The sequence below is a fragment of the Oreochromis niloticus genome, linkage group LG3 (genome assembly GCF_001858045.2).
Source record: "Oreochromis niloticus isolate F11D_XX linkage group LG3, O_niloticus_UMD_NMBU, whole genome shotgun sequence".
Taxonomy (NCBI): Eukaryota; Metazoa; Chordata; class Actinopteri; order Cichliformes; family Cichlidae; genus Oreochromis; species Oreochromis niloticus.
In genome coordinates, this window is record NC_031967.2 from 62,640,421 (window position 1) to 62,659,125 (window position 18,705).

Sequence of the window (18,705 nt, forward strand, 5' to 3'; positions counted from 1 at the left end):
AACTCTTCCACAGTGGATTTAAAGCGTACAGCTGTGACTTGTGTGGAAAGTCTTTTAACCTGTCTCATAACTTAAAAAAACATAGACTCATCCACAGTGGAATTAAGGCGTACAGCTGCGACTTTTGTGGAAAAAGGTTCAGTGACAAACAGTACCGAAATATTCACCTACGGATTCACACTGGAAATGATGTTTCCTGCTGTGATCAGTGTGGGAAACTGTTTACAACAGATGCACAGTTACAACAACACATGTTTAGCCACACTGAGGAGAGACCTTATAAATGTGACCTGTGTGAGAAGACTTTTAAAGCTCCAAATCAGCTGAAAATCCACCAACAGATCCACACCAGAAAGTAACTCTACAAGTGCAGTTACTGTGAGGATGTATTTATTTTTATCTTGTAATTTTAACCTGATTGTTTCGAACAAGTCTCATCAGTAAACTTATGGAGTTATACTGAATGAACTGTTTGGAAAAATAAAGACTCATTTTCGCTCAGTAAGCTCAGTGTTGTAATGTAAACAGTAAAATGTAATTGGACGTTGGCAGAGATGCTCTTTATTTCAGGCGACGTTCAGGATAAAAATGTTGAAGGAATTCTCTGATTTACAATGTCTTTGTTTAGAAGTGGAGCAAAGCACATGGATCCATTTCTCAACCCTGTCGTCACTGTGGTGGTGGGAAAGAGTTTCTCTCGGACCTTTGTGGAAAAACCTCCAGTCATGAACGGGACCTAAAACCACATCAATGTAGACACACTGGAGACAAAATGAACTACTGCAAAGAATGTGGGAGAGGCTTCCACACACCAAGTACATTAAAAATACATGACCTCTTCCACAGTGTGGTCAAAAAACACATCTGTGACTAGTGTGGGTCATCCTTCACCACTGCACGTGAGCTTAATGAAAAAGCATAAGGGAATCCACACAGGAGAGACACCATACAAGTGCAGACACTGTGACAAAAGCTTCTCACAATCAGATCATCATACCAAACATGAACGTACACACATGGAAGTGAACTTCAGCTGTGACCAGTGTGACAAGAGCTTCAGGAATCTCAGTTCATACTCCGAACACAAACGATTCCACGCTGTAAATAAACTGTTTCACTGTTACCAATGTGCAAAAACATTCACTTCATTATCTGCTCTGTGCAAACATCAGCCTGATCATGCAGAACTGAAATCACTGGATCACAATGAATCTGAAGAGAGAGAAAGATCCTCTTCTGGTTTCAGGGTCAGACTTAAACACCTTGAGATCAGGCTCCACAGAGTTCAGATGGAATCTCCTGTAAAGAGTGTCAGCTGATGTCACACTTGGATCTGACGAGGTAGCTCTGATTTCTGGACCTGCAGTGAATAATCCTGAATGTTACATTTAGGAAGCTGCATGTATAGATATGCATATCAAGTTTATGTTTTTTCCTTTGAGGGATTTGAATTCTCTAAAATGTTATCCCTGTTACATTTTAGTCTTTGTTTCCTTAGGACACAGTAGTGTTTAGTAGTTGTACTTGTTACTGTATTATTAAAGTTATAGAAATGTCTTTTTTTACCAAACTAATCATGTATCAGAATTGCAGATATGGATATATATTTCAATTTCTTTCACTTGTACTTTCTTAGCGTTTCCAAAATTAACTTCTTTTTTTAATGTATTCATTTAATGTGTTACCTCAGTTAAATTTAAATTCTTCATTCATATTTAATCTTTTGCTGTTGTAAAATCTTCTCTTAAATCCTTTTCTGCCAAAACTGCAAATAATTTCACAACAGTTGCGCTTAAAACCTCCAAAATGAACTAAATCTGTCCACCAGCTTTAAAACAACACCTGCTGTGACTTTATGTCCAGAAAAAAGAAACTCAAGCTAAACTGGTTTTGGGCTGTACTTCCATATAATACCAGTTTGTACCAGAAGATGAAGCAGTGAGTCAGTGTAACCTTTATTTAATTAGGCAAAGAACACAATCTTATTCACAGTGGCAGCAAAGAAATGTTGAAAGTTAAAAACAGCAGCACACATCTGGACCATTTTAAAGATCACAGGTGACTACTTTTACTTAATTCAAATTCTGTTAAACCTCTATTTTTTTGCTCCTCCTTTCACTTTAGTGTATTTAGTCCTTGAAGTCCACATGTTGTTTTTTAATGAATTTTGATCCACATGTTTGCAGCTGTTTTCTTGTTGATTTGAAGTTTGTATTATGAAATCCTGATAATGTTAAAGTGTTAGTTATATTTGATGAAGTCTGTGTAGAGTTTATCTTATTAAACAGTTTGGTGTGAAAAATAAAGAAATGGTCTCAGAACAAGTAGTTTGAGCCGTGATTTCAGATTCAAACTAATTTAACTGTTTTCAGTGGTACATGTGGAGGTTTATCAGAGGAGGCGACTTGGATGATCTCCACTCACACTGAACAAGGATCCTGCAGCTCATTAAAAGCTCTAAAAAATATCTTCAAGGAAAAACTGTTTGATTTTTCTTAAAAACATGCTGTTGGCATGAAGTTTTCAGACAGTGTGTTTAAGAGTCATTGTGGTTAACATCTCACACATTCCAATAAAGCGGATGTTCCTGCATTGCAACAGCGGTTTGCAGTTGCGTTCTCCCCCCTGCTCGTCTACAGGACTCTCATGGAGCACCACTTTGAAACTTTGTAACTCTCTCTGCAAAATACAATATATAAAGACCAATGCTGGGCAATTAATTATATAGTTACTTCTTCAAAAATGTTTCTGAGTATTGCAAACAAAGATTTTTGCAGCTGTTTACCTAAAAATGCTGCTAAGGCAGTTTTTTTAAACAAACATTTCAAACTATTTACAGAACAATCAGCTGTTCTGCATCAAATCTGATGCCACACAAATTATTTGTGCCTCTCCAAAAAATAATTTCTGTCCACTATGAGATAAAGGAGAACACCAGCCTGATACCTGCAGGCCTGACAACAGGAGATGTATCACTCCTGTAACATTTAGCAGTCGCCTCATTGTTCTGACATGCACAACAAAACTATTGACTACACTACACACTAACTACACAAGATTTGCGTTAAATGTCGCAAATCTCTCACATCTCAAAACACTGCTGTCACTCCTAAAATTTCCTCTTCTTAACAACTTCACATGGGACTAGGGATGGGTATCGAAAACCAGTTCTTGTTGAGAACCGGTTCCCATTGTTTCAATTCCTTGGAATTGTTTGCCATTTTTGCAAATGATTCCCTTATCGATTCCTGGCACCCCAAAAGACGTCACCACGTTGCGGACCGTTATTTACCTGGCAGGAAACACGGCACCTAAGCGGCTCAAACGCTCAAAAGTTTGGTTATACTTTACGAGAACGGATGACAACGGGGCAACTTGCAATACTTGCAAAGTAGATATTTCATTTAAGGGAGGAAACACTACGAACATGCAAAAGCATTTGCTCACAAAACACGCGATAACCTTAAATGAATGTTGTGTTTTTAATTCCGCTCCGGACTCGTGAATCTCAACCCAGCAGCAGCGGTAACGTTTGTACGTCCTCTCCCGTTAATGCGGCAGGTAAATAATCAGCTAACAGTGCATATTATGTTAGCGTGATCTGCCTTAGTACAAAACCTGCCATTACTGTGCATTTAGGTGACCATGATGAGAGAGACAGAGTCTGGCTGGCTCAGATGCTGGCAGTTGTCGCTGCAGTCTACCCATAGAGTCTCCTTTCAGGCCAGGATAGACGAATGTCACCGAGCAGTGACTAAGTTTGTGGTCAAAGGCTTGCACCGATTTTCGGTAAGTGAATGTGTTTAATTGTAGGCAGGGACATTACTGGATATTCTTGTATAATTGCTACAGAATAATTTATGTTATACTTTGTTATTGCTACAGAAGAATATTTATTTTATTATTTTACATTTACAATTTTTTTTTCCTGGGGACCCTGTGACACCCCATTGAAGAGCCGTAGGCTGTGGAACTCTTAAGATCTCACTGTTGGGTTTGTAAGGCCATGCTACTCCTAAATTTCTATCTTGTTCAAAGAGAAGATATAAAACAAAGTTCTAAGCTAATCGACCTTAGTGTTCTCCTTTTTTAAAAATAAGAATCGATAAGAGAATCGATAAAGAATCGAATCGTTAAACAGAATCGAAAATAGAATCGGAATCGTGAAAATCTTATCAATACCCATTGTTAAGGTTAAAAAATATAGGGAAGTAAATACAGGCGGAGGGCAAGTAACCACACTGGTCCAAAGGGTAAAGACGATGATTTTAATGAGAAAACACGCGTGGGAGAATGAGCGGACTCTATGTGCAGACAGCCCCAAAATCTCATCCTCCTAACATCAAACTACAATTTTATATGCATCAGAGTATATTTAGTGACGCCCCCTCATTGCGTCATCACATACATCAGCTTCAAAACCACAAATGTTCTATTTGACAACTTAAGACACAATTAAAAGTACACTGGCTTCCATCTTCTCCCCGGTGGTTTCCCGTAAGCCAGCTCAGCTCTCGCATCGTGCATCTACTGCTTCATCAGTCAACTTTCACCTACACCCTAACAGTGTGTGTGTGTGTATGTGTGTGTATGTCTGTCTGTGCGTGCACAGAGTGTGCATCTGCTCTCTGCACCTTAGTTGACCTCAACTTAGGCAACCAGGCTAAGGCCATCCTGTGTTGTGATGATCTTAACTTCCTGTCTTATTCTGGCACAGAGTTACTCTGCGTGGGGCCTTTTCTTTCACCATGCAGTCTGCATATAAACATTTAAGATTATAAATTCAACTCAACAGTTTAAAGTGGTTATAACTGCACCTGTAATAAAGACTGATATGATACCAATATATTTGAACATCTGAATGCATCTGAATGCAACATAACTCTTAATAATGCGTCAATGCAGATGCTTGTTATATGATTATGATGCAATAGCAAAATAATAAAAATAAAATTAATAAAATGAAATAATAAAAATGGCAGAAAAATAACACCTCAATTCCTCACACCATCCCTACATGGGACCCAACCTAACCTTAACAGTAGCAAACCAAGTCTCCCCTCGCCAGTCACATCAGAAGTATATAACCAGCAGCAGGGTGAGGCACTTGCTACGTCTGGTGTTATGGCACCCCACACTAAATGTGGGGCAGTTGCTAAGCTAATCGGTAAGAAAGCTCTCATACATTGCAATTTGAATGGCTTAGCAGTGAAAGCAGTACTTGACACATGTGCTCAAGTTTGCATCATAAGTAAACATTGGAACGACTGATACTTGCCTGACTTAGTCATGCGACCTCTGTCTGAAATCATCAAGGAAATCAATGAGTTGAAAGTTTGCGCAGTCAACGGGGAAACCACATCATTTGATGGCTGGGTACCCATCGTGATCAACTTACTGGGGGGTGAAGACCCCAGCCTCTCCGTCAGTATTCCGGTCCTTGTCAGTACCTTGCCTGTGGACAAACCATTGATTGGTTTCAATGTCTTGGAACAGATCATTGAGGGGCAACTAGAGCAGTTGATACCTACTCTTGTTACCTTGCTGTGAATGCCATCTGTCTTCACCCTGAGAAAGGTGAGGTGGTCAGAAGCTTCATCCAGACAGTAGAGCCAAACATTACACAAGGGTGCTTGAGGACAGTTGAAAGGGATGTGATTATCCCTGCTGAACAGGTCACCTGGTTAAAGTGCCCCGTTCCATCAACCATGAATCCGCTTGATTGTTTAGTGCTGTTTGAGGCTGATGAGGGTAACCAGGCCCTAGAGCAGTTCAATGTCTTGACGGGGTTAGTTGAAATACAGAATCCTAAGCCGTACATCACCATTGCTCTGAGTAATGACACCAAACATGATATCACCTTGACAAGGAAGACGGCCCTGGGCACCTTACAGCTGGTTGAACATATTGTGGAGGTCGAGGCCTCAAACGAGTGCCCACCTGCAATAACAGTCCGCAAGATAATGGTGGAGTCAGCTGGACCTCTCCCAATGTCGTGGTATCCGCCAGTGAATCTTAATCATTTGGAAGAGGAACAAAAAGAGATTGTCCAGAGAATGTTGTTTGATGAGTGCAGGGTCTTTGCGTGGGATGGGAACGATATTGGTTGTAATCCTGATCTGAAAATGGTGATAAACCTAAAGGATGACATACCAGTGCAGAGAACATATACTTCCATACCTAAGCTGCTGCTACGGGAGGTTAAAGAGTACGTGCAAGACCTTCTGATGAAGGGATGAATATCATACCATACCAACTTTATTTATAAAGCACTTTAACACTTTAAAATAAAATAAATGACTAAAATAAATGAAAACATTTGAAAACAAATTGAGTTAGGCCCTTTAATCAGTGCCAAAGGCTTCAGCAAATAAATATGTTTTAAGAAGACTTTTAAACTCAGAGAAGAGACCTGTCTAATGTGCAAGGGCAGACCATTCCACAACTTTGGAGCAGCTACAGCAAAAGCACGATCACCTTTAAATTTACACTTAGTTTTCGGTACCTTAAGGAGCTGCTGATTGGCGGACCTAAGGGAACGGGCAGGTGTATATGGTTGTAGTAGCTCCAAGAGGTCTCTTATTTGTTTTTAAATCTCTTAATGAGATTTAAAAACAAATAAGTAGTGGCCTCAGAATTGCCACCAAAAACCATCACTTGTGTTTTCTGTGTATTAAAATGTAAAAAGTTCAAAGCCATCCAGGCCCTTATTTCATTAAGGCATCTGAGCAGAGGGTCTACTGAGAAGCCATTTATCTTTTTAAGTGGGAAATAAATCTGGGAGTTATCAGCATAACAGTGGAAAGAAATCCCAAGGGGCGGTAGGTGAGGGAAGTGACGGAAGTGACGGACAAGCAGGGGCGATTCTCGGATCAGAGCTTTGGGGGTGCTGAGCACCCAGAGCTGCCCAGCCAGGCAAGATAAACTTTACACGTCACAATGAGACTTCTTCCCTGTCTCTGTCAGTCCCTGCATCCTTAAATGTCTCCAGTTGTCCCAAGTTCCCTCTGACTGTCTCCTGGGTGCATTTAAACTCCTGTTCCTCCCTGTCCTCATCGTCTGTTGTCTTCATTTCCGTTATCAGTCATCATAATTTTACCATCTCTGTGCAAGTCTGCAAATTTCTTTATTAAATCATATGATTCTTAAATTCAACAAGTCTCTCTGTGCCTGGGTCCTCGTCACAAAAGACGACATCACTGTTTTGTACATTTTAACATAATTTAATCCCCACATTTGAGAAAGAAAGGCAAACACTTTTTTTTGAAAAGTCTGTAACAAAACCATCAAATCTGATAAAGGTTATTTAAATGATGCTCATAGTGAGTAAGAAGTAAACTGAGTGCATGTTTTGGACAGAGATTCACTTTTAATGTGTATGTATAATATAATACAGATACATAAAAAACACTCCCAAAACAGAATAAATTATTACAAATAAAAATCTTTACTGCAGATACTAATTTTACTAATTTAATAATACTAATTTTGTGTTGTAAGATTTATGAGTTTCATGCTTTCATAGTGGTACTTGGGAGAGCTTGACATTTTTCTCAGGTGGTACACACTGTAAAAAGTTTGAGAAACATTGATAAGGTGCTTTTGGAAAACATTTAAAGCTGCTGTACAGAATCTTTGAAACAAGCCAGCTTAAAACACTTTTAGAATATAAACAGAGCACTCTGCTTCTCTTTACAGCTCCTCACTCCACCAGGGCTGTTTGGCACTTTCTGATACTGTACTGCGGCAGTCATACAGACAACTGGACAGTCCAAAAGTTGGCCTACCTATTACTGGCTGAGGTTTTAATGGAGTTGTGGCTGAACCACATAAAAATATATCATTAATTTTAATCTCCCCAATCAATGATAATGTTATGTTGGAATGTTGTTAAAGAGGGTCAAACATGTTTCAACCCAGTTTGTTTTGCAGATTCTGTATAGCAGCTTTAATATAGGGAGAACACAACTTCCAGACTGTATGAGTAAAATCAGGTTTTTTCTCTTTGCCAGTTTAACAGTTTCTGTTTTGCCCGTCACTGTTCCCTGTCTGTTTTCTTACCTGGTTCTTCCTGACCTTGTACTTTCTCCTCATGTTCCCCTCTTTCCTCTCTCCCTCTTTGGACTGACAATCATACACAAATAGATTGTATTCAATTAGATGAAAAATTACATTAATATGAAAAAATACCATTAAGATCACTAACAAAAAGTCCTCTCTCAGTGTACTTTCAACCAAAAGGCAAATAACCAAACCACATGAACATCTCATAAAAGATATAAATATTGAAACACTGATCCAACATTATTTTTGATTGACGGATCATTTGATTTTACACTTTTATCTGAATGTGGCTCCTTTTTTTGAAAAAACTTCCTTATATCCCTTATGAACCTGGCTGTCTCTCTGTACATAAACACACACACACACACACACAACAGGAGTTATAAGGTTAATGGGCATCCAGTCAGTTAGCTAGTTAGTATCCATTTCAAACAGGACAGTGGTAACAACAGCAGGCTACGGACAATTTTAAGTTTTAGATTTTCAATAGGCTGTATTCATTTCAATGGGAGCAACAGGACGGTCAAATGTCGCTGATTTTACTACAGAGTAGGACGGATTGTAGAGTAGCAAACATCGTCGGAAAACATGTTTTCAACACTGGAGGTTACCTGGGTGTAAGGTTTTTTAGCTAAAAACAAACATGACTCCTATCTAACTATATAAAGAGTAACTGCAGGTTAAATGCAGCTAATATGTCCTGTTTTAAGCCAGGCACTCCACCTCCGCTCCGCTGCGTCTCAGCCACTCTGGCAGCAACTGCGCTAGAGCCAGAGTAGGGGAGAGCCGAGCTGGAACCATTTTGATGTTATGTCTCAACCAAGTACTGTATGGTTTTTATATTTTTAGCAGTGTGTCACGCAGACAGCAAATATTGTTCAAAAAAAGTAAGAAATCTTTGGGGGTGCTTTGATTCATTTTGGGGGTGCTGAAGAACCCCCAAAAATGGGCTAAAATCGCCCCTGCAGACAAGGTAAGCGACTCATGTTGTAATGGACGTCAGACGCCGGAGATTTTGGCGAAAAATTAAAGCGAATGGTAGTTTAGATTTGAACAAATTCCTTTAAGCTTCAGTTTTACCAAATACACTTATCAATTGTCTTATAACTAACAACATTTGTCTAAATCATCTCCAACACCCTGGAGAACAACGGGGAGAGTTTAGAGGCTCTCCAAGATTACATTGATCAGTGCTTCCAGGATCTCGTGATGAAGAAGGCCCAGAGTGCAGCTTCCCCGGCCAAATCTGAGACGCCGTCGTCGAAAAGACTTCACCTGGCAGATTCCCCCGGCACAACATCGCCAGCCGGCAAAGATATTGTCAACATACTGGAGTCAATCGACCAACGATTGTCCAGTTTCGATGCAAGTGATGTAGTGCACCAACACAAGCACTACAGGAGAATAAGAAAACAATCCATAATGCAACAGACAAACCAAAACACAACAACTCAAAATACTGGGTCAAACTGACCCAGAACCGTGACATTATCATTAAATTCATCAACCCATGTTTCCCAATTTATTAACTGTTTCTGTAAAAAAAAAAAAAAACCTCATCGCCAGTGTTATTAGGGATTGGGGTACACATGCATCACCAAACATCACACACACTCTTTTGTGCCATTTGCTTTTCCCTGTCCAGATGTTTGCTATAAAACAAATTGTCTGATTTGAGGTTTTACACTTAAAAAACTGTTTGTGTTTTTTATCTGAAGAGTGTGTAAATATCTGGTTTCAACTGTATATTTGATGATGTTGGTGTTTGGCTTGATTGTCAGCACAAAGAGGGAGAGAGAGGAACAGAGAGAGAGAGAGAGAGGAACAATTGAATTGGGGTTTAGTCCTCGTGTCTTGATACAGCCCTGATTTGCTCTCCCTTGCTGCTTAATTAAAGAACTTATTTAAGGTGTCCTGCATATATGATATATTTTATTGTTACCCCCCCCCCAAAAAAACGAATCCCACATGCATACTACCCTTTAGGGCTAAACCCCGGGTGTATAAAATGTCTGCCTCTGATGTCACATGCATATGAAACAACAGTTTCTGACATCTCTACACCATCAGTAGTAATATACCTGTAGATTTTTTGGCCCCCCTTTTAATTTAACTAGGAGCATTTTACTTTTTCTTTAGCGCTCCGAAAAGACACATGAGCAAATAGTTTTAAACAGAGCACTACAAACAACATGTATTCTTTTAGAAATAAACAGCAATACTTCTAAAAACAGCGTATTCCCACGCAGCATTTAATTTAACTAGTTTAGGAGCATTTCACATTCTTTAGCACTCTGAAAGACACAGGAGCTAATAGTTTTTAAACAGAGTGCCACAAACAACATGTATTCTTTTAGAAATAAACAGCGATACTTCTAAAAACCGTGTATTCCCACATAGCCACACTAGCACTGTATCAACCCCACAATGTTCCTTTAATGCAGATAGTCCTATAATTATCTAATAGTCACAAACACATTGGAACAGTAAGACTTGTTGATTACACATAGATGATTTAACTGTTTTAGGAGCATTTTACTTTTTCTTTAGCGCTCCGAAAAGACACAGAGGCTAATAGTTTTAAATAGAGCACCACAAACAACAGGTATTCCTTTAGAAATAAACTTTTCTTGTGTTACTTCTAAAAACCGCATATTCTTAACTAGCCACACACTGCAACAGTTAGACAGAGGGGGTTACAGGTAGACCCCCAACATTCAGCAAAAGAAGTCATAAAACAATAAAAGCGGCCTCCTTATCAAGAGCGTCCCAGCACTCACACATCCCAACTGTAGTTCCATAGTTTTTCAACCTTTTTCATTACAAACAGTTCCTTTATCTTATCATGTCAGAGGTCAACTGAAACCAAATCCACCTATATAAAAACACCCCATCAGACACACAGTATTTTCCTCATCACTTCACAACTGCCGCAAGGTATATCGTTTTAACTTTTTATTTTTTCGGATCCCAGACACAGCGGTGCGAGGTGGTTAGCACACAGTTTGGACATGTAGAAAACATCGTTTGCTTGGAACACATCAGCAGAGAGGTAGAATTCATAGCTGTTCATAAGAGTTTCATTCAATCAAACCTCATTTTACGGATCTAAGTGGCTCCGCATCACTAGCCAATTCACCATTTTATTTAAATATCTGAATTTTCGGAATGAGGATCCAAGCGGGACACAGAGGCTGCTAGTTTTAATGCACCAGAATGCAAATATAAATAAAAGCCTGACTATCCTGAAAGCCTAGCTGCAGCGACACCTTTCTTTCACACGGATTCCTGGATGTGTGTTGGAGCCCACTTTGCTACCCGCACAGAGCGTTTCTGACCTACGGGCGTTGCTTATACAATAGAGAAAAGCAACAATACAGCGTGTTTCTCTGCTCCAAGACATCCGCGGGCCTTTCACACAGTAAGCATGTCTGTTATACCCAGTGCATAAATGTCTGTATGTCAGTGCTGATTATTCCAACCCTGTTTAAAATGTGACACACGTGTTGTCCAAAAACATTTCCTCTAAATTTGCAAAGTTACTGATTTAAAAATTATATTTTTGAATTTTTAATTGCATGTCAAACATATGATAGACTCTTGAGCATATTTATATAGCTAATTTCACAATGGTATAACCGTGCTAAATAAAAGATGCCCAAGCACCAACGCACTCTAATCCTAAAAATGGCACTGAGGGGTGTGTTACAGTGAAAAAACAAAAAGCAGCCAAATTTTCATCTGAAAATGTTGAATTTTAGTAAAAACAATGCTCTGTAGTTTGATATTGTCGTTACAGACAAAGCGGATGTTTAAAGCCTTTGGACGCACATTTGAAATGCACTCATTCTCCTTATCAGCTGGAAACATTAAAGCCGTAAAATGACTTTTTCGAATGGCTAAAAACTATTGAACAAACAGCATTGTTGAGCCTGTTCCAAAATTTGAATGTATATGTGTTGAAGGTGTAGGTCTTGTTGAATTATTAAATATACTTTCTTTAATTTTTTGAGCCACAAAAACAACAACTTTTAATTTTCTTCTGCTTGATTCTCAGCCTCGGGCTAGCTCTACTCATCATTGCTGAGTCAGTTGTCTGTTTGTGCTACTTTTTTTCAAGGAGCAGTGGATTATTGGTAAAGGGTGACTTTATGTGTTTAGTTACTTAAGTGGAAGTACTGTGGAAAGTTTTACCTTACATACATAGATCTGACAGTACAGCTTCTGAGGTAACTGTTTACAAAATGTTATAATCTATCCAAAGGTTCTTTGCAATTTTACATTGATAAACATTATCCTTAACATATTTGGTCCAGCATAAAGTACTATGGCCATCACACTGTCATTTAGAATTGTTTAAATAACTCGTGTCTTAAGTCCTTCCATCACACAGAAAATAAAAAAAACCCACATGGTTCACTTTTATATCACAAAATGTTAGAAATATAAGTCGTTCATAACAACCTGAAAGGTTGTGAGTTTAAAATGCAAACCAATGGAAGCAGAAGTAGAAGACTACAATGTCACAGAGCACACAGTGTCTATTATTGTGTAGACATTTGTAAATAAGAGCTTAATAAAGGTGCTTAATTTCTTAAGAAATAAACAGGTGGAGTGGTCTTTATCAAAAGTGGAAGTTGCATCTGTGGCTAAACTATTGTCCCCAAAAACTTTAAAAATCTACTGTGTGTGAGGCTGTGTAAGTAAAGCTTGCCCTTCACACCCGCGTGTAACAAACCATTTGTTGGGGATTGTGGATTTGACACCTCAGCATTGTGAAAGTGGGGAAACATGTTTGTGGCTGAGGATAAGATTTCTGCTTACAACTTAGAATCTCAGTTCTGTATTATCTTTGTCTGTATACCGAGCTTCTTATTAAATGCACGCACACACCGATCTCTGCTCCGATTCCACTTTATTTTCCTATTATCATTTTTTCCTCGAGCTTCTTGCTCGCCAGTAGAATACACACATTGCAGCAACACAGTGCCATCTAGTGGCTGATGCAAACATAGCTCAACATGTTACATCTCCCTTCTTAAAAAAACAACAAAGCAACTCAGGCTTGTAAAATTTGTAAGGCAACTGAAATTACGGGAATAACATCCTGAGTAACATCCATTAATAACATAGCATTCGGCTCAATACTGGCTACATCATTACCATAATAAACAGATGCATTTAGTGACATCATTGAAACAACAAACATGTGAACAGCCTTTTTTCCTTTTTAGGGCAGCGATCCGCCTGCACCCTTTACAATATTACAGGTCCAGAACCTGTCTTGGTTTAGTAACACCCCCATATCGAGTTGTGTATCCGGGTGTTGTAATGTCTTTATCAGGGGGCTCCACAGGCGGGGGCTGGGAAACCACAGCGCTGTCATTGCTGTTGACTGTCGGTTGAATGAACTCCTCACTTCCTACGCTGTTTCTGCTTTCGCGGAGGTGTCGGCGGTTACGGCGATAAACTTGTCCTGTATCTGTGGTTATGTTGTAGCTTCTGGACGTGTCAGCACAACGTGTGACCACAGCTGGTTTCCAGGAACCATCTTGTTGCCGGAACCGGACCGGTGTGCCAGGATATAGTTGAGGCAGGGGTCGGGCTGTTCTGTTGAAATAAGTCTGCTGGCGCTGCTGGCAGACTTCTCTCCTCTCACGCACTGTTTGCTGGCAAACTACTTGGGGTTCCAGCTGTTTTGGTGTTGCAGGGAGGATGGAGCGGAGTCTCCGGCTCATGAGTAGTTGTGCAGGCGACTTTAAGTTGTCCACAGGGGTGTTCCGGTATTCTAATAGGCTCAAGTAGGGATCCTTATGTTCAGCTTTGGCCTTGTCCAGTAGTTTTTTTGCTGTCTGGACTGTCTTTTCGGCTAGGCCGTTGCTCTGTGGGTAATGGGGGCTAGTAGTGGTGTGGGTGAAACTCCATGACTTTGCAAACTGTTGGAACTTACTTGAAGCATAGCACGGGCCGTTATCACTAATCACTGACTCTGGAATACCATGCCTGGCCATGGCTGACTTTAGTTTGTGGATCACTGCTTCCGCAGTGCAGCTGTGCAGTCTTTCCAACTCGAAGAATCTACTGTAGTAATCTACGATGATGATGTAGTCTTCCGAGTTCCAAGTGAACAGATCGGTGGCTATGACCTGCCACGGTCGTTCTGGTATTGCATGTGACAGAAGGGGTTCCTTGGGGTTAGCAGTTTGTCTCTCCTGGCATGTGCTGCAGGCTCCGACTGCTTCCTCAATCTGCTTTCCCATGCCTGGCCAAAACAGAAGGTCTCTGGCTCTGTTTTTACTCTTTTCTATGCCCATATGGCTGGAATGAATCCGATCTATCATGTCCTTTCTGAGCCTTTTTGGGATGATCATTTTCTCACCTTTAAACATGATCCCGTCTATCAGTGAGATCTCATCCCTGTGGTTCCAAAACTCCTGGATGTCAGGCGGACATTGAGACCTTTTATCCGGCCACCCACTCAATGTGGTCCTTCTCAGAGTGTTGAGCTGAGGGTCCTGGGCTGTTTCGTTTCTTATCTCTGAGAGTCTCTGATCGCTGACAGGCATGTTGCTGAGGACTGAGTGGATCTGCGCATCCATCCCGTCACATAGTGATTTATCGTGGAACTCTATGGATTTCCGGGAGAGCGTGTCGGCTACCGGGATGTCTTTCCCTGGCTTGTGGATGATGCTGATGTTGTACTTTTGCAGCTGTAGTATCATCCTCTGTAGCCGTGGTGGTGCTGATGCTAGTGGTTTTTTGAGTATGGACTCTAGTGGCTTGTGGTCCGATTCAATGGTCACATGTCGACCGTACATGTACTCGTGGAACCGCTTGCAGCCGAAGAGAACAGCATACAGCTCCTTTTCTATTTGGGCATAGTTCTGCTCAGTGCTGTTAAGTGACTTGGATGCGTAGGCGATTGGCTTGCCGTCCTGCAGCATCACAGCACCGAGGCCACTTTTGGATGCGTCAACCTGGAGTCGTAGCGCTTTCTTGGGGTTGAAGAAGGAGAGAACTGGGCCTGGTTCTTTAGTGATCAGCTCCTTCATTTGTTGAAAGGATCTGTCATGGTTCTTGTCCCATACAAACTCACTGTCCTGCTTTAACAGCTGGTGGAGTGGCGCATTTATCTCTGACAGGTGTGGGGCAAATCTTGCTAAATAATTAACCATCCCTAGCACTGTTTCCAGTTCTGCCCTGTTCTGTGGGGGCGCCATGTCTTGGACTGCTTTTACTTTTTGTGGATCTGGTTTTAGTCCTTCGTGTGACAATGTGTGACCGAAGTAACTGACCTCTTTGACGCAGATGGTGCACTTGTCAGGGTTCAGTTTTACACCTCTCTCCCTGCTGCGCTGCAGCATGGCCCTCAAGTTGTCGTCATGCTCCTGTTTGGTTGCTCCGAAGACCAACACATCGTCCACAATGGCTGCCACGCCCCTCAGGCCCTCTTAGGTCTCATCCACACGTCGCTGGAATTCATCCTGGGCTGAGATTATGCCGAAAGGCAGCCTGAGGAAGCGGTACCTGCCAAACACAGTATTAAATGTGGTTAACAGAGATGATTCGTGGCTTAGCTTAATGGCCCAATAGCCTGATCTGGCGTCCAAAACACTAAAATACTTGGCCCCAGCAAGTTTTGTGGTGACATCCTCCAAGGTGGGTAGAGGGTAATGGGGTCTTTGTATAGCCTTGTTGAGGGGTCTGGGGTCCAGACATACTCTGAGTCTGCCTGTCTTGGGTTTTTCCACGACAACAAGTGCATTCACCCAGTCCGTAGGATCTGTGACCTTGCATATGATTTGATTCCTTTCCATGCTGTCAAGCTCGTCTTTGAGTCGGGCTCGCAGAGCGATGGGAATCCGACGAGGTGGGCTGACTGTGGGTGCGACGTCTGGGTTTACATGGAAACTGCATTCACCAGGAAATTCTCCTATCCCTTTAAATACATCAGCATACTCGTCTAGTATTGCCTGCGAACTGTTGGTTGTCTTGTTTCTTTCCTCCGTCACTGCCATCACAATCCTGACCAGGTTAAGGTCACGGCAAGCTTTCATTGCTAATACAGGTGGGGCGCTTGTGTTAACAACATGGAATTCCAACGTGCGGGTTTTGTCTTTGTGTTTGCATTTTAGCTGGCATTTCCCTTCCACGCTGAGTGAGTGTCCCCCGTAATCTGTGAGCTTGTGTGTGACAGGCTTCAGTGCCACATGTGGGAAGAGTGTGTGGAACATGTTGGCTGGAATTGTGTTTGCTTGTGCCCCAGTGTCAACTTTAAACCTCACTGCCTGTGGGGGGAAACCAAGTTGCATGTCTGCATATGCTTGCTCATCATTTCTTCCTTCATTTTCTATGGTGATGCTATCAATGTAGAAACAGTCTTGCTCCTCATCTGTGTCCTCAGTTGTCACTTCTATGTTCTCTCTCACAGTGTGTACTGATTTGAGGTGGGCTTTTGTCTGCGAAGGGAGTTTTGACCTGCATGCTCTTGCAAAATGGTTCATTTTCTTGCATTTTGCACATTGCTTCCCTTTTGCTGGGCAGATGTCTTTATTACTGTGTTGTCCGGCACAATAGCTGCATGTTTTTAGCGTTACATTAGCGTGTCCTTTTGGTTTCACGCTTCTTGTTTCATTTTCTTGTCTGTGCGGTTTCCTGCCGATGGCGTGCACAGTTTCTTGGCCCCTGGGGTGGCCCATAGATCTTAGCTGTTGCTTTGCTAGCTCATGTGATCGTGCTATATCTATAGCTTTCTCTAGCGTGAGCTCTGCGCCTTGGCTGAGTAGCTTTTCTCGGACGTGTGGCGAGTTAGTGGCAAATACGATGCGATCCCTGACCATTTCATCTGTATTTGGGTACCCACAGTCTTTAGCAAGCAGTTTCAGCTCTGTAATAAACTGTTCAAACGCCTCATTTTCACCCTGCATCTTTTCATGGAACTTATATCTGGCGTAGATTGGGTTAGCTTTCGGTGTGATATAATCAGTGTACTTATCGTAGTACGTCTGAAGCTTTCGGGAGTCGTCTGCAGTGAGCGTCCACGTGTTGTAGACGTCCCGTCCTTTCTCACCGACCCATAGAAGAAGGTAGCTGCATTTGTCTGCCTCCTCCTTCCCCCGAAGAGGACCAGCGAACATTAGCTCGGCGTGCTGCTTAAAACGCCGCCATGCCTCGGGCAGGTTGCTAGAGTCCCAATCCATGCGCGGTGTGGGAACGCCGTAAGCCTCCATGTCTGCGCTGTCCGACGGCGAGGGATTGCGTAGAAAACCGCTACTCTGACACCATGTATTATCTTTGTCTGTATACCGAGCTTCTTATTAAATGCACGCACACACCGATCTCTGCTCCGATTCCACTTTATTTTCCTATTATCATTTTTTCCTCGAGCTTCTTGCTCGCCAGTAGAATACACACATTGCAGCAACACAGTGCCATCTAGTGGCTGATGCAAACATAGCTCAACATGTTACAAGTTCTAAATGAAATTCAGATGTTTTTTTGTTTTTTAAGTATGACTAATGTATTATTTGACTTCTAAGGCGCACACACACACACACACACACACACACACACACACACACACACACACACACACACACAAGAACAACAACAACACAGAGAAGAAGAGGGGGTAGTTTTACTACGCGTCATAAAAACGCAATCATGCATCTTCCAACTGTATCTTTCTGTTCTGGCTTTAGAATCATTGGTTGTTTACTGAACCGTACTTTGGGAGTCACACTGTTGTGATACTGGGGAGAAAAAGGGTAAGGTTTGATAGACTAAACCATCACACACAAAACTTCAAAACCTAGAGAGTGAGTCAGACTGCTAACTGTGTCGTTCAGCAATAAACTTATCTACAAATGTGTTAGTAAAGAAACTGCAAACTATAAAAGGAATCTGAATTTAAATAGAACATAGTAGTGATGGATTAAGTGCAGGAAACACTAGTATAAGGTGTCTATGGAACAAATCTCCTTCAGCGTTCAAAATGACCAAAGTGAGGACTACAAGCGTTTCTCTCAGTTGGTTGTGTTTAGGGTAAAAGCAGCTAAATACACTGAGACTGCTCCACATTGTTAGTGAGTTAACTCTGGATGTCTGTGGGTTTGTCAAACTTGGAGTGAACAAAAGCAGAAAAACAGTAAAAGATGCAGACGGTGAAAGTCTGGTTTATTTTATGAACACAATGAAACATTTTACAGTCCACAGAGCAAAGTAGCATACATGATAAATAGATACACATAACACGACCTGTGAGAAGTAAAACTCATCGTCTTACCAGATGTTATATTCTGTAAACTTAAAATAAACCACAGAAATTAGCGTTTAGTGTTTTAAAGACATCTATTAAAAACATTATTGAAGTGACACTTTAACGATGCTTCATATCACAGTGTTTATGATGATAAAACATGTTCTCTCATTAGTAGATGTCTGCGCTGTCGCTTGTCATGAAAATGTCCAGAGCCTGGGTTCAGCTTCCTCTTCAATCACCATTGATCATTATTAGGGCCACAAAAGATTTGTTACATTATCCCCATAAACAACATGTTTTTATAGAAATCATTGTGACACAAATATTTAGATTCTTGTTTCACAATGTGCATGAACTCAAAATCTTTAGAGTTTCATAGT